This window comes from Aedes aegypti, chromosome 1, assembly GCF_002204515.2.
Source record: "Aedes aegypti strain LVP_AGWG chromosome 1, AaegL5.0 Primary Assembly, whole genome shotgun sequence".
Lineage (NCBI taxonomy): Eukaryota > Metazoa > Arthropoda > Insecta > Diptera > Culicidae > Aedes > Aedes aegypti.
In genome coordinates, this window is record NC_035107.1 from 54,660,817 (window position 1) to 54,676,296 (window position 15,480).

Sequence of the window (15,480 nt, forward strand, 5' to 3'; positions counted from 1 at the left end):
GTTGATTCCCACCCATTCCACGACGAGCTACAGTTGGGACGACAGAAGGACCCTTTTTTGCAAGGACTCCATACTAAAACATTGAAATCACATTCCAGTGATGCGAATGGGTGGGTCACTGAGGTGGGGTCTTTTGCTTGATTCGTTTTCCCAGCATTGAGAGGGCAAGGGGTTTTCAATAGGCGTTTTTCTAAATTTCACTGCTGCCGTACATGTTGCCTATTATCAGGAGAAAGTCAAGGCTACCGCGATGGGAGCCTCGTGGGGGAGACGCCAGACAATGGGAGTGGAGTTCGCAAGGTTATGAAAATGGGCAAAAAAAAAACTCTTCAACCACTTGATTCCCCTACCTGCAAAATTTCATCCTTGATTCGCTTTTTCTCTGTGTTGTCTCTGGCTTCTTATCGATATGACCCATGCAAAAGCAACAAACCAACAATCGATTTCTGGGGTTTTGCTCGGCTTTATGAGCTTCGATCCTTAAATGTTAGTAACTTGGTGCACGAAAAATCACTCTGTGCCTCAAAATAGCAGATATCTTCAAACGGTTCTATGTCTAGAGCACGAAAAAACTGCGGAAAAGTGGATTTTTCCGTCTTATGCTAAATAGTAGCGATTGATATTGGTACGATTTTCTTTTCCACAAATCTAACATTTACGCCTAAATTGATGTAACCTTATCGACACCTATCGAACACTTAACTACTGCACTGTAAAACTAGTGTAAAATTTAGCTACAATTTAGAAGATTTTGTAAGATTTTTCGACAATTTTGTCTTGTATAAGAGAAAACAACAGCCATCGTTCGGAAAACCTCCAAAGAGTTGGAGTGTAGAGACTTTTCTTCTCGGTTCTGCCTGCCGATATGCAACAACTCGCTCGAAATCCTGTGCGATGGTTCCGAGTCGGCGCATCCGGGCGTTTTCCCATTCGGTGCAAACTGGGAAAGCTTTCTAATCCACGTTTTTGATTCCAAAAATCGTGAAACAATATTTGAGTAGTTTTCTGAGCAACATTCTTAAAAAAGAAAGCATATCGCCTCTAACTGATAACGATAACCGGAAAAGTGACCCCACTTACCCTCGACATCCCTGGTTTTGTTTTGGTTTTTTATAGCCGCATTTTGGGCGCCGCACGTTACGTGATAGCGGGCGTTATGCGCGGAATTTCCACTCCCATGTACCTGTTCCGCGTGGTTCCTGTGCGATGGTGTTGGTGAGTTTTTCCCGAGATGCAGATTGTGTGAAGGAATTCGAAGCGGCGGAAAACAGCCAGACGTCAAATCAAAAGAACGAGGAAGCAACACGAGCTCATCATTCAAGATTTAACGATGTTAGGGCAGTCTTGCGGGGAGCTTTTCAGAATGAAGCTTTTTTTTTAAATCGGGACATACGAGGGGTGTTTAATTTTGGCGTTGAGCTTGGATAGAGGATAGGATTTGCGATAGCCTAAAGTTTTCGAATAAGGAAGCCCTGAGTTGGAGACTCATTAGAGCAAACAAAATAACACAATATGTGCCACGATACTCCCCAGGACGTAATTGTCAGAAAAATCTCCATCAAATTCTGCCTACCAGTCGTTTTCTATGGCTAATCTGCATATGTATGTACCGTAAACGTAGTCTCGAATAATCTCAATTTCAGCGAAAATAGAAACTTGTATCTTTTGCAATCTGCTTGCTTAACTGATTACCAGAAATCATGTGATTTCGTGTAGCATGCTGTGGGTCCAACGCTATCCAAGTTACCCACACTATAAAAGATACCACTAATATTTTATTTAGCGCTTTAATGGATCTATAGCTCCAAAACCATTTCCGAATAAGAGAATCATTTCTTTAGCATTTTACTATTGTGATCGAACGCATTTTAAAAATAGTATTATGGATAATCCCATTTATTTACACTAATACGTTTTTATATAGATTTTTTACTAATTTTACCAGGGAAAGCCTACCAGTTATGGCTATAGTGGTTTTTTTATTTAGCCGTATGTGTTTTCTCGAAAATTTTCACATTTTGAATATTTTTGAATGTTTTAACATCAAGATTCATTTGACGAAATAGGGAACCATTATGTCCAAAACTGGTACACCTACTCCATATCTAGAGATTAGTTATTTTTGGTGATATTCAGGGACATACAAAATAGACCTCTTAACTTCTATATTACAATTTTACTTCACGGAGCACGCCAAAAGTATATTGAAAGGTATTACGGCATTTATCGAACGAGATGCGAAAATGGCAACATTGGCAAAGAAAGTTCTCAGTTAATAACTTTAGATTCTGCGTTCCGTTGCACAACGTTCCATTTCACTCTACTCCGTTCCAGCAACTAAATGATGTATGAACCATTTTTAATCTGAATGATATGCAAATTAGCGGGATAAAAATTAAAGTGTTCAGATTAAATGTGGTCAAACCAACGTGGGTACCTGCACTGTGAAAAATCTACACGTCAAGGTCGTGTGTTTTACTTACAGATTTGCGCAATAAGGAAAACCACATGACTCGAGTGTGGAAGCCATATGAATTTCGTCATTGGCTTCACGGTATAATGTATCAACATAAGGTTGTCATGTGAAGCCAACATGAATGCCTAAAAGTTAAATCATGAAACCCGACTGATTTGCTTATTGAATACGATATGTAGTGACTTTGGATAGCCATGTGTGACAGATCATGAAAGTCATGAGACTGAAAGAAGAAATTTGGTAGAAGAACTCTTGCTTTCCAAAATATGGATCCGAGCCTCCTCTGCTTGTCACAAGCTTACTTGATTTTTTTTCAAACGTGTGAGCCAGCAACAAGTAGGGCGTCGCAAATCCATAATTTGGGAAGCCTGGGATTAGCATATTCCATTTTATTCGAAGCTGAAAACCGGTAAATCTGTTAGTGGAATCCGGTTTTTCTACTATACATAATAATCAATATTTTCTTATAGAGAGGTCAACTTCACCATTAAAAGAAAAATCGAATTCACAAATTTTCATCTAACACTTTCAGCTTCAAAATTTGCTTTTTCTCTTTGGAAGCATGATGATGACTGTCGTTCGACACTAGGTCCAACCGTAATTCAGTTCACTGTGGGTTGATCACAAACAATTAAACATGGTAATCGATAGTAGAGCTTATCGAATCCATCATAACAAACTCATTGCGCAAATCAATGAATCGACCAACTCGAACATGATAATTACGACACAAGATAACCATGAGCAAAACACACTGAATCCGTGTTGGAGGGATGATCTATGCGTCCATAGGTTGATGCATACGAATCTGAAGAGAAAGCTTCCGGAACTCATGTGGAAAAAATATGGAATCTCTGTTGTCGTTTGATGAATCAATCCATGAAGCAAAACAATGGAATTTAATGTGTAGCACACACGAAGTTTGCAAGAAAATCACAGCAAGTTGATATGGACGTTCATGAATCGATCCATAATGTTAAACACAAAGATCGAGCGTGTGGATTTTTATCAGTGTGGTATAGCCAAATATGCACTCTGAGTCTACTGTTACTCTATTTATGGCAAGACATGAAAAACGAGTTGTCGCTCGATATGTTTTAACGTTTAAACTTTATTATTTTGACAACCCCCTATTAAAAGACTAAACTAACTTGCAATCGGACTGATCGAAAAAAAATCACGCCCGTCAAAATTCTCGATCTAATGAAAAATCTAGCTCAACGCTTAACCTAACTCTCTAACTGAAAATATGGTGAAAAGAATCATTACAACAGCAAATATTTTTTCAGCGGTTTCACTGTAATAATTTGCTACTAAATAAGTCGGTGAAACTGGTTTTCAAATCAGATTATCAAATATAAGGACAAAAGTTGAAATCACGTTGCTTGTTGCTAATTTCATAAATATTTTGATTAGCATTAAGCATTTCGCTCAATTTCGTAGGTGGTACAGTCCTAGACCATTGTATGAGGGTTGCCTCCTTCCCGTCCGTTACCAAAGTCAGAGATTTGGGACTAACCTCTAACTCCTAGACAAGATTGACGCATCCTCCAATAATCGAGAGCTGTCCTGGTCACGTCCTTGCGCAAGCTGGGGAATGGGAAAGGATAATTGATTGAACACCTACTTAAGAAAGATGCAGAGAACTCTACGTCCTCTCATAGGTGTTACGGGATGTTGTGGAATGTTGATGGAAAGGGTAGTGCCATAGGATACGTTCGGTAGACGTTCTGGCCGACAAATGGTTGATATTTACGCATTGTGATTATGCGCTGATAATCAGAACAAACTCACCAAATTCCTTTTTCGAAAATCCTCTGAAATCTGTCGCTCCTCTAATAATAATGAACGATAGTGCGAGCCGTAACCTAGCAGTGCCCATCGAAATGCTCGCACTGCAGTTCTTAATCCATTCCGAACCGAGCATCCATGAACCACATTCCATTTTTGAATCAACACGCACGGGAGATAGAAAAAACGGGTCGTGAAAAACATGTGTTCACAGAACATTCGCACGTGGCGTAGCACCATCCGCCGAATCTGATTTTCACCAGCGGAACTTAAAATGAAAAAAAAAGAAACGCGGACGAGGTATACGTGACACAAAATTCAAAACGCGGCCTCCCGCGCGCATGGCTTGCTGCGATCTCTTAATTTTTAAATATTTTTATTCAACATTAAAAAATGAGGATGGAATTAAGCCTAGATTTTCCAAACGTTACATTCATATAGAATTACCGCCGCGCCGAGTGACATTGAGCTTACAGGATGGCTTTGACCGCCCATTTCGATGCAACTCATGGCTCTGACGTTCAACAAAGAACTAATCTATGACAATTTAAAGGCTATTTACGAAGTATTATTATCGTTAAAACATATCAAGTCACAGCTCATTTCTCGCAATCTTGAATATTTTAATTATTCTTGAATATCTTTACGGGAAATGGGCCATTCTGGGAAATGTCTTTCCGGGAAATGTATCTCTCCTGGAAATGGTATAGAACCTGACAATTGAATATTACTAATATATCTCCTTTCGGTGGAAAATGTCATCGGTTGTTGTGTTTATTTTTCCGTGACCTCAATTACCGTCAATGACAATGACTCATAACATAATTTGAAAAATATTAACACATATTTTGATCATTGATGTACAATTTTAGTAGTGTATTCTTTCCAATCGTCAAAAGCTGCCAACAAAATAAATTGATCTCTAGAACAAACAATTAATTTTAAATAAATTATCAAAAGAAGCCTAAAAATAACCCTCTTTGAAATTGATCATTTAGAGTGCCATTATAGATCCACCTAGTGGGTTGAAGGTTGTTACTACCTGTTGCGTGCAATACGCCTGCTGGCCCACTTAGTGTACCAGTACCCAGAGCTTGCATGCAATTTTTCCAACTGTGTAATTTAAATTTAACAATTCTGCTAATCTACTAACAATCATATCGTATACATTTTAACAATCTATAACCATTAATAACATTCACTATTCCAACATTACTAAACACTAGAAAAGTGACTGCAGTATACAAATAAAAACTAACACGAATTAAAAAAAAATGTTTACCAGATTGTAACGAACGGTTACACTATCAATTTGTCATGTTCCGCTTCAGAACGAGCTTGGAGCATTTATTTTTTCTTTACGAAATTTGATCCTCGCTCCATAAATCCTGTTGCTAAACTGGCCAATCCACCTAGTTCGTTGCGTTTTGTTGTTTCAACCGGTTTTGACACGAAAACCTTTCTTTTACCAATTTACTACCTGACATACCTGGCAGTATTACAACATGTCCTTCCCAGCGAACCCTTCCTGCTTTAGCCAAATTCAGGATGCTGGGTTTGCCGCAGACTTAGACTAGCACGTAACCCATTTCTCATCGCAAAACACCGTTCCCCTGCTGATTGGGGATGGACCTAGTATAGTAATTAGTAAGCGAAGCAGTTTGAAAACCGCTCTCGTTGTGATCGGACGTATTATTCATCGCGCTTTATTCTCGATCTATTATTCCAACAGTCTTTTGTTTTCGTGATCTCCTATCGTTGTTGCAGCATCGATCTAGCACCGGTGGCCGCTGGTCAAAATCGGAATAGTTCCACAGTAATATCAAACGGCGCACAGTACGTTGAATGTATGGAGATGCGGGACAAAAATCAAAACTGGAAGATCAAGCCATTTAAGCACCTTGGTATGAAGGGAAAAGTTTTTTTCTGGTGGAAAGAACTGCAATTTGCATAAATGACATATAGTATACGCATAATCGCAAAACTGTTCTAAGCGCCAATTCCATTATTTTCCAAGAAAAACCTTGTAATTTGTACTATTATTGCCTATAATGATGTAAGAAGTAATTTGCAAATATGTATCTTCACACTCGTAGCTGCAAAAGTGACTTATACGCCATTGAGCTCCCGATCATGGATATAACAGATCAACAAAACGCCTCGTGCTCCTCTATCACCTACGGTTACAACATCGCCACATCAAATCAGTTTGGCACTCTAGCTGGCAGTGATACCAACGTGCTGCCTATCACGCAAATGTTCAACGTCAAGCGAACATCAACTGGGGTCAATGTGTTCATGTACACAATCCAAGACCACGCCAAGCTCGTTTCCTACCTGAAACAGCAAAAAGCAAATTTCTTCACTTACGTGCGAGATGAAGACAGAATGACTAAAATTGTCTTGACTGGGCTTCATTTCCTCAATGATAACATTGATCTACAACAACTTAATTTGAGTACAATTCATGAAACCTATCAAATTGACAACCATATTGAATATTTTACCACTATTATGCACCAAGCTCATGAAACATTTATTCCGCTAATTGTTCCAGACAGATACAAGCTTATTTTACCTGATGATATTCTTCGTTTGATAAGATTAAGAAATAGTCGCCGGAGACAATGGCAACGACATCGGAGAGATTCATACCTTAAATCCGTCTATGACTATGTATGTACTTTAGTCAAAAAACGTATCGACGAGTTCAGGAACAAATCATGGTCAGATAACTTGCTGAGCATGAATTACGATCGAAATAATCGCAACAAAATGTGCAATTTTGGTAAACTTTTCAAAAACAAACATAATTTCATACCAGCACTTACAAAAGACGGTAAATTATTGATTACCGATAAAGAAAAATGTGAAGAAATTGGAAATAACTTTACCAGAGCACATCTCACTACCTTTCATGATCAAAGTCCCATGGAATTCGAAGTTAATTCATCAGTTGATAATTTTCTTGCAAAACACGAACAAGTTGAACTTGATACTCGGAGGCTAGTCAAATCGAAGGAAATATTACACTTTCTAAAAAAGTTGAAAATCAACTAATCTCCTGGCTTTGACCAAATAAATAATCGGTGTTTAAAAAGATTACCGAGAAAAGCTCTCGTACTTTTGACATTTATTTTCAATTCGTGCATAAAACTGAATTACCGTAATTTCGGGTGAAATTGATCATTTTTCACTGTTTTCAAGGTATGCTTTCTAAAATGTTATCAATACCATACAACTTAATGCAGGAAAACTAGTACAACGGTGAATCCCATTGGCTCATGTACCGAAATTTTCTAAAAAATGCGATGTTAGTGCCAAAAATCAGCTCTAAAATTTTATAACGGGGAATCCCATTTCGGGGTGCAATTGATCACTTGTCAATGTGATTATTGTTAGTTTTGAAATCAACCCTACATTCTTAATTTGGGCCTCCTGAATCCAAATATGATTGCCAAATTTTTAACGAGACAATATTTATGGAAATAAGGCTGATACAAATATTAATTTTCTTTTATGTCACCCCCCCCCCCCCCTTCAAAAATCCGAAAATTTTGAAGGGGAGAAAAAAAAAAGATTCATCATTTATTTGACATCAGTTAGGTTTTTTCATTTTTTAAAGTAAAAAACAAGTAAAATCAAGTAAACACAAGTAAAAACAAGTATCGTTAAAAATAAAAATTCGAAAAAATAACTTTTTTTTCATTTTAATTTTTTTGTTCCTTATTTATTTTTATCGCCCCCCCCCCTCGAACCTTACAAGTGGTCTCGGACATAAAAGAAATTTAATATTTGTATCAGCCTAATCAATAATTAAATTTCAAGAATACCGCGAAAAACGCCTAAATGTAGGCAATTTCCGAAGGATTTCCATACTTTGTAGCAGAAAATCAAATTTTTCAACAAAACGAGCAAATTGGTAAGAGTTTTGCTAGTAAATTTTGTTTTGGAGATATATTTTTAGCATCCTCACAAACTTTCAGGTTTACACCATGTCTAAATTCTTATTTAGAACTAGAAGTTTATGGATGTTGTGGCACAAAAAACTTTACTATACACAATTAGACATTACTTAAGACAAACAACGTTCATTTACTATATGTTGTAATGAATTTGGTGCATCATTAATAAGAAATAAAATCGCGTGACAAGGTGATCAATTTCACCCTACTGATCAATTACACCCGAATTTACGGTACTTCCCCTCGGCATGGAAACATGCTAAGGTTATAGCAATTCCGAAGCCAAATAAAGACCATTCTGACCCGCGAAACTACCGTCCTATTAGTCTATTGAGCAGTTTAAGTAAAATCTTCGAGAAAGTTTTACTAAACCGACTCAATCAACATATCTCAGAAAACAATATAATTTCAGAAACTCAGCTCGGATTCAGGACTGAGCATTCTACACAGCCCTGTCGTCGTAAAATTTGAGCTTCTTAGTCGTCTCTTTTTGAGGGGGGCGTTACCATAGCCCAGAGGGCGCTTCTGTTTCCAGGCGTTATGATGTTTTCTCATAAGAAATATCACACATATTTTAGTATATAGGGATCAACTATGACGGAGGTTAAATTTGCTATTGGTTTTCGACTTTTAGTCTGTACAGATCATAAACGGAAATCCCTTAGCAACATTTAATATAAAAAAATTACATATATCACAAATACTTCAATATACATTCCTAACAAACGAGAACTAATATGCTTTTGTACGTATTTAGTTTGTATTCCATGTCTATTAAAATATGGAACGAAGATATCAAGTACATGGGCTTAAAATGATTCAGTTGATAAATTTGCTAATGTAAAAGGTGAAAATTATTTACTCCTTGTACCATTTGAAACTACCATAAGAATGCCTGTGACTATTTATTAGAATCTAACAACTAAGACTATTACGATGTGCACTTTAAAATTAATCTCAATCCATGAAATAAACTCAGTCTATCAGCATTTTGAGTTATATTTTTGTTTTTTTTTTTTTATTTATGAGGGTTTAAACTTGATTAGCCAGTTCATTCGCCTCGCAATTTTAATTAACCAAAACGCTTCTCCTCTAGTTTTATGAAATTGAAGCGAAATACGAAACAAACTGTAAATCTAATTATGTATGCCAATGGTAATCACATTTCAGCGATAATTACTCAAACATAACTCGAAAAAATTTTTGACGAAGTATTATGCGTATTCTCAGTCTTGTCAAACTAAGAAAATTTGATTAGGAAGCAAAGAAAAGTTTTAAAGTTAAGCATACATAAATTAATACTTAATATTCAATGTTTCAAATGATCGATTATATTTGAACGTAAAGTATTCATAGTATAATATATGAAAAATATTATATTTTTTTCTTTAAAAAAATAAATCAAATAATTAAGCTAACAAAAACTTTTTTTGAGTTTTCTAAAAGCAGGACATCTAGAACGTTCGAACTTTTTCAACTTTAAGAAGAGGTGTTCAATTTTCAGCCAAATCTTCTTTCTGGCATTACGTCCCCACTGGGACAGAACCTGCTTCTCAGCTTAGTGTTCTTATGAGCACTTCCACAGTTATTAACTGTGAGCTTACTGTGCCAATGACCATTTTTGCTTGCGTATATCGTGTGGCAGGTACGAAGATACTCTATGCCCCACAGTGGGACGGAATCAAAAAAAGTGGGACATGTGGGTTTGCGCCAAAACTATCGATTTTAGCGTTTTGGTGTCTTCTGCAATGTTTCTTCTTTTTAAGAGTACTTTATTATAGAAATAAAAAAAAAATCGTTTTCAATTGTATACACTGAGAAAAAAAAAATAACTTTTTAATTTTTTCTCAAAATTGAAAACTACCTAAGGAAGTATTGTAGGTAACGTCATTTGAAGAAACTTTGTCGAAGACGAAAAAATTCTAGCTCTCATACTTACTAAGTTATATGGTAAAAATTATGTTAACCCCCTTAAAAAAGATTTTTTTACAATATCTTTTTTATATGATTTTTTTAATTTTTACAATGTTCTACAATGTTGTAGATACTCCAAAAATACACATTTTTGCTGAAGAGACTAAAGCGCTATCTCTTATTTTGAAAGAGCTATGAACTATTTCTTCTTTTTTATACGTCACCTTTAAGGGTTAACAGCTTGCAAAGTTGCAGGTAGTAGCAGTTAATTTTGACGTTATATTGTTCAGTAACTTACACACTTTCAAAACATATATGAACCAGAGCGGGATCCAATGGGATCAATAATGTTTTTTAAGTTTGACGATCTTGATGTTATAACATAATATTGCAGTTTTCAACAATTATGATGGACATATTATGCTTCTGAATAATTTTATATTGCTTTTGAGGTTCATATGTATTGCAAAACAATAGTAAGCAATTGGTTTCAATATTGGAGTACCTTTTTTAACTCATGTTAGAATATTGATTTATTTTCGGAGATGTTTCCTTCATCCAAATTTAGTTCATATTTGTTCAACAAATTCATCGAATTCTAATATTTTCTTCTGCTGGAGTTATAATTGAAGCTCATTTAAATCATTTTCTTCCCAATCTTCATCGTCGGAGGAATTTGACCAATCGTTGTGAGAAACATCTGGTTCTTTCAAACATTCCAATACTTCTTTTCGAAACGGAATACTTTTCCTCTTTGGAATTTTTCGCATGGATGAAATCAGCGGATCCGAAGATACCATGAGGCGGTTGAAAATGTCCTGATTGGTTGCTACACTGTTAAAAAGAAAAGTATGCTTTATTATTTGAGAAGACATAAATATTTGAAAAGTTTACCGTGAGCATTTCCTTAATCGATTTTCGCGAAAACTTTTGATGTCCTTATTTCGACATTCTTGAGGTTCTTCAGATAAAGTTCCGACTGGAACGATGCAATGTCTGACTATTTCAGCGCCATGAATCAGAACACGGTGAACACTGGATGGCATTTTGTACCAGTCGTAATGCTTTACATATAGCTGAGCAGATGTTTCGATATTAGAATTCGATGAATTTGTTGAACAAATATGAACTAAATTTGGATGAAGGAAACATCTCCGAAAATAAATCAATATTCTAACATGAGTTAAAAAAGGTACTCCAATATTGAAACCAATTGCTTACTATTGTTTTGCAATACATATGAACCTCAAAAGCAATATAAAATTATTCAGAAGCATAATATGTCCATCATTATTGTTGAAAACTGCAATATTATGTTATAACATCAAGATCGTTAAACTTAAAAAACATTATTGATCCCATTGGATCCCGCTCTGGTTCATATATGTTTTGAAAGTGTGTAAGTTACTGAACAGTATAACGTCAAAATTAACTGCTACTACCTGCAACTTTGCAAGCTGTTAACCCTTAAAGGTGACGTATAAAAAAGAAGAAATAGTTCATAGCTCTTTCAAAATAAGAGATAGCGCTTTAGTCTTTTCAGCAAAAATGTGTATTTTTGGAGTATCTACAACATTGTAGAACATTGTAAAAATTAAAAAAATCATATAAAAAAGATATTGTAAAAAAATCATTTTTAAGGGGGTTAACATAATTTTTACCATATAACTTAGTAAGTATGAGAGCTAGATTTTTTTCGTCTTCGACAAAGTTTCTTCAAATGACGTTACCTACAATACTTCCTTAGGTAGTTTTCAATTTTGAGAAAAAATTAAAAAGTTATTTTTTTTTTCTCAGTGTATACAATTGAAAACGATTTTTTTTTTATTTCTATAATAAAGTACTCTTAAAAAGAAGAAACATTGCAGAAGACACCAAAACGCTAAAATCGATAGTTTTGGCGCAAACCCACATGTCCCACTTTTTTTGATTCCGTCCATGCCCTGGGAAGTCGAGAAAATTTCCAACCCGAAAAGATCCTCGACCGGTGGTATTCGAACCCACGACCCTCAGCTTGGTCATGCTGAATAGCTGCGCGTTTACCGCTACGGCTGGCTTAAATTAAAATAAAATATCGCTCTTGAAGTGATATCAAAATGAAAAATAAGTAAACAATTGCTCTGGATTTCAATATATTTCGCTTTGGTTTTATCTTTTGTAATTTTACGTTGGATATATTTGTGAATCTTGGAATTGTCAAGTATCAATTACAGAATTTTATCAAATTTAATAACACGAAAATGCTGCTCTTTTTGCATACTTGATTATGAAAGTTCACTTGAAAATTATTGGTCCAAAATAAACAAGGGTATGAACTGCCTGTCTTAAGAACATATAAGTTGAAATTTTTTTCAGCTATAAACATTAACATATTTCATCAAACTTCGAGAGTGGTCTTGGACCTCTTAATAATCACGTGCTGTTATCGAAGGATCTCTCAAGATAATTTAACCAACAATTTCTTTAATAATACCGAATATTTGGGATAAAGCGCATACAGCCCATTTAATTAAGGGACTGTGCTACTTTGCCCTACATATTGATTCCCCAAATGTCGTTTTCTCGAACGTCAGTCCCTTGAATGTCTGTTCTCCGAATATCCCGTTTCACAACTTCCTACATTTCAGAGTAGTGAACGGACCAGTCATCTGGTAGCACTCTGTCACTAAGAACTATTCTTGCACTTTCATGAACTGCATAATTTCTCGAAGCGACAGGTCATTCGGAAAAATGGGATTCGAGGAAAAGGATTATTCGGGGAACTGTCATTCGCAGAAGCGACATTCGAGGAAAAGAAGCAAAATCGTTTGACAAATAGTATGGAAATATAATATGAGACAAAATATAGATATTATAAACAACGTATGGGCCCATTCACAAATATCATAACGCTTGAGGGGGTAGGTGGGTGTCCTAAGGATGTTACGGCTCATACAAAAATTGAATAATGTTCACACAAAAAGCGTTACAAAAGGGGTCCCACAAAAGCGTTGGGTGGGTGTCCAAAATGGTCAATTTTAGCGTTATGAAATAAATGAATGAGCCCTATAAAACGGAAAGAACTCACCAATAATACAGTGTAACTAGCGCATAAGAAACTCTCTGTAACGGTCTACAAACATGATTGACGACAATAAATAAATAAATAAATAAAGACAGACGATGCAACTAAAGTTCCAAATACTACTCTCCACTTGATATACGTTAGTTAAGGTCAGAGCGCAAACAAAATTTAATTGTTATTTTTACAGGGCGTTAAGATGCAGCTGATCTACGTGAAATAAAGTATTATCACTTCAGGGCGTTGATACAGAATGAAAAATTTGATTGATTTTTACATGGCGTTACGTGGACTTAAATTAAATTACTGCAGAATGTTGATAGAGCTTGGAATTTTCAAGTAATGACCTACAGAGCATTGAGATCTACTAAGGTCTAGATCTAATAAGGTCAAATTACTCCTGGGCGGTAATAGAGTTTGGATTATTCAATTGATGTTCTAAAGGGCGTTAAGATGCACCTGAACTACATAAGATAAGCTTGAAATATTCCAGGACGTTGAACAGGCTAGAATTTTCAATTGATGGCAAGATATACGTGAGAAATGAACAAATTAATCTAGAGCGTTGATATATTTTGACAATTTCGATGACATCAATCAGAGCGTTGAGATGCACCTGATCTTCTAAGGACAAAGTCAAATTACTCCAGGGCGTTGATACTACTAAGAAATTTCTATTGATTTTAAACACGGCGTAAATATCCTCCAGATTTTGCAAAGGTCTATATGGAATAAATAGAATTACTTCAGATCATTGAAATAGCTTGGTCGATTGATGTTATACAAAGTGTTAAGATGTTCCTGAACTATGTGAAATAAGGCCAAATTACTCCAGGGCGTTGCAAAAGCTCGGAATTTTTAATTGATGTCCTACAGGACGTTGCGATGTACCTGATCTACATAAAATAAGCTCAAATTACTCCAGGGCATTGATACAGCTTGGAATTTTCAATGGATACTGGGTATTAGGTTGCACCTGATTTACGTAAGATAAGGTCATTGGACAAGGTCGTAAGACAAGGAAAATAGATATCGAACAGGGCGTTAATATGAATTGATTACATGGCACGAGTCCAAATTACTCCAGGACGTTGATACTGCATGGAGTTTTCAATTGATGTCCTACAGGGCGTTAATGTGCACCTTATCTAAGATCTACGTGAGACAAGGTTGAATTACTCCAGGGCGTCAATACAGATTGGAATTTTCAATCAATACAGGGCATTGAGGTGCACCTGATCTTCGTAAGACAAGGTCATATAAGTGAAGGGCGTTTATACATCTTAACATTTGTCCCACAGGGCGTTAAAATGCAGCTTATTTACATGTAACAAGGTCAACTCACTCCGGGGTGTTGAATATTCAATTGATGTACTACAGGGCGTAAAGGTGCACTTGGTCTACGTAAAATGAGGTCACATTACTCCAGGACGTTGATAAAGCTTGAATTTTTAATTTATGTCATACAAAGCGATGAGATGTATTTGATCGACATAGGATTAGGTCAAATTACTCCAGAGCGTTGATAGTGCTTGAAGTTTCTATTGAGGTCACACAGGGCGTCAAGATGCACTTGATTTACTTGGGATGAGGTTAAGTTAGTCTAGGGCAATTAGTCAAGCATCTAAACAGCTTGAAATTCTTTAATAATGTCCTACAGCCCTGTACGTTAAAATGTTGCTGATCTATATATGACAAGTTCAAACCACTCTAGGGCGTCAATAGATTGTAGTTTTCAATCGATGCAGATCATTGAGGTACACCTGATCTACGTGAGACAAGGTCAAATCAGTCAAGGGCGTTTGTACACCTTGATATTTGTCCCACAGGGCGTTAATATACAGCTGATTTACATGGAACGAGTCCAAGTTACTCCAGGGCGTTGATAATGCTTAAAATATTCAAGTGATGTGGGGCGTAAAGATGGGCGTAAGGATGCACTTGGTCTACATAAGGGAGGTCAAGTTACTCTTCGGCGTTGATAAAGCTTGAATTTTTAATTTATGTCATACAGGGCGTTAGGATGCTACGGATCTATATGGGACAAAGTAAAATTACTCCAGGGCGTTAATTCAGCTTGTAGTTTACAATTTTGATCTACGTGGAGTAATGTGAAATTATTCTAGGGCGTTGATACAGTTCAAAAATTTCGATGGATTTTTTACAGAGCGGTAATATGTTCAATATGAAGTTCTGAAAGAAATAGGGTAACAGAGCGTTGGTAGGTACAATTTGGAAATTTCGATTGATATCTTATGGGGCGTTAGATTGTT

General features: G+C 36.1%; 1 protein-coding gene across 1 annotated transcript in view; it reads right to left on the reverse strand.

Annotated features, from left to right (window-relative positions):
* Window positions 1-851, reverse strand: part of LOC5574016 — a 36,795-nt gene extending 35,944 nt beyond the window's left edge. The window contains exon 1 of the mRNA XM_001661060.2: window positions 351-851. The gene's annotated coding sequence lies outside the window, so the exon portion shown is untranslated. The remainder of the gene's footprint in view (window positions 1-350) is intronic.
* Between the last annotated feature and the right edge of the window lie 14,629 nt (window positions 852-15,480).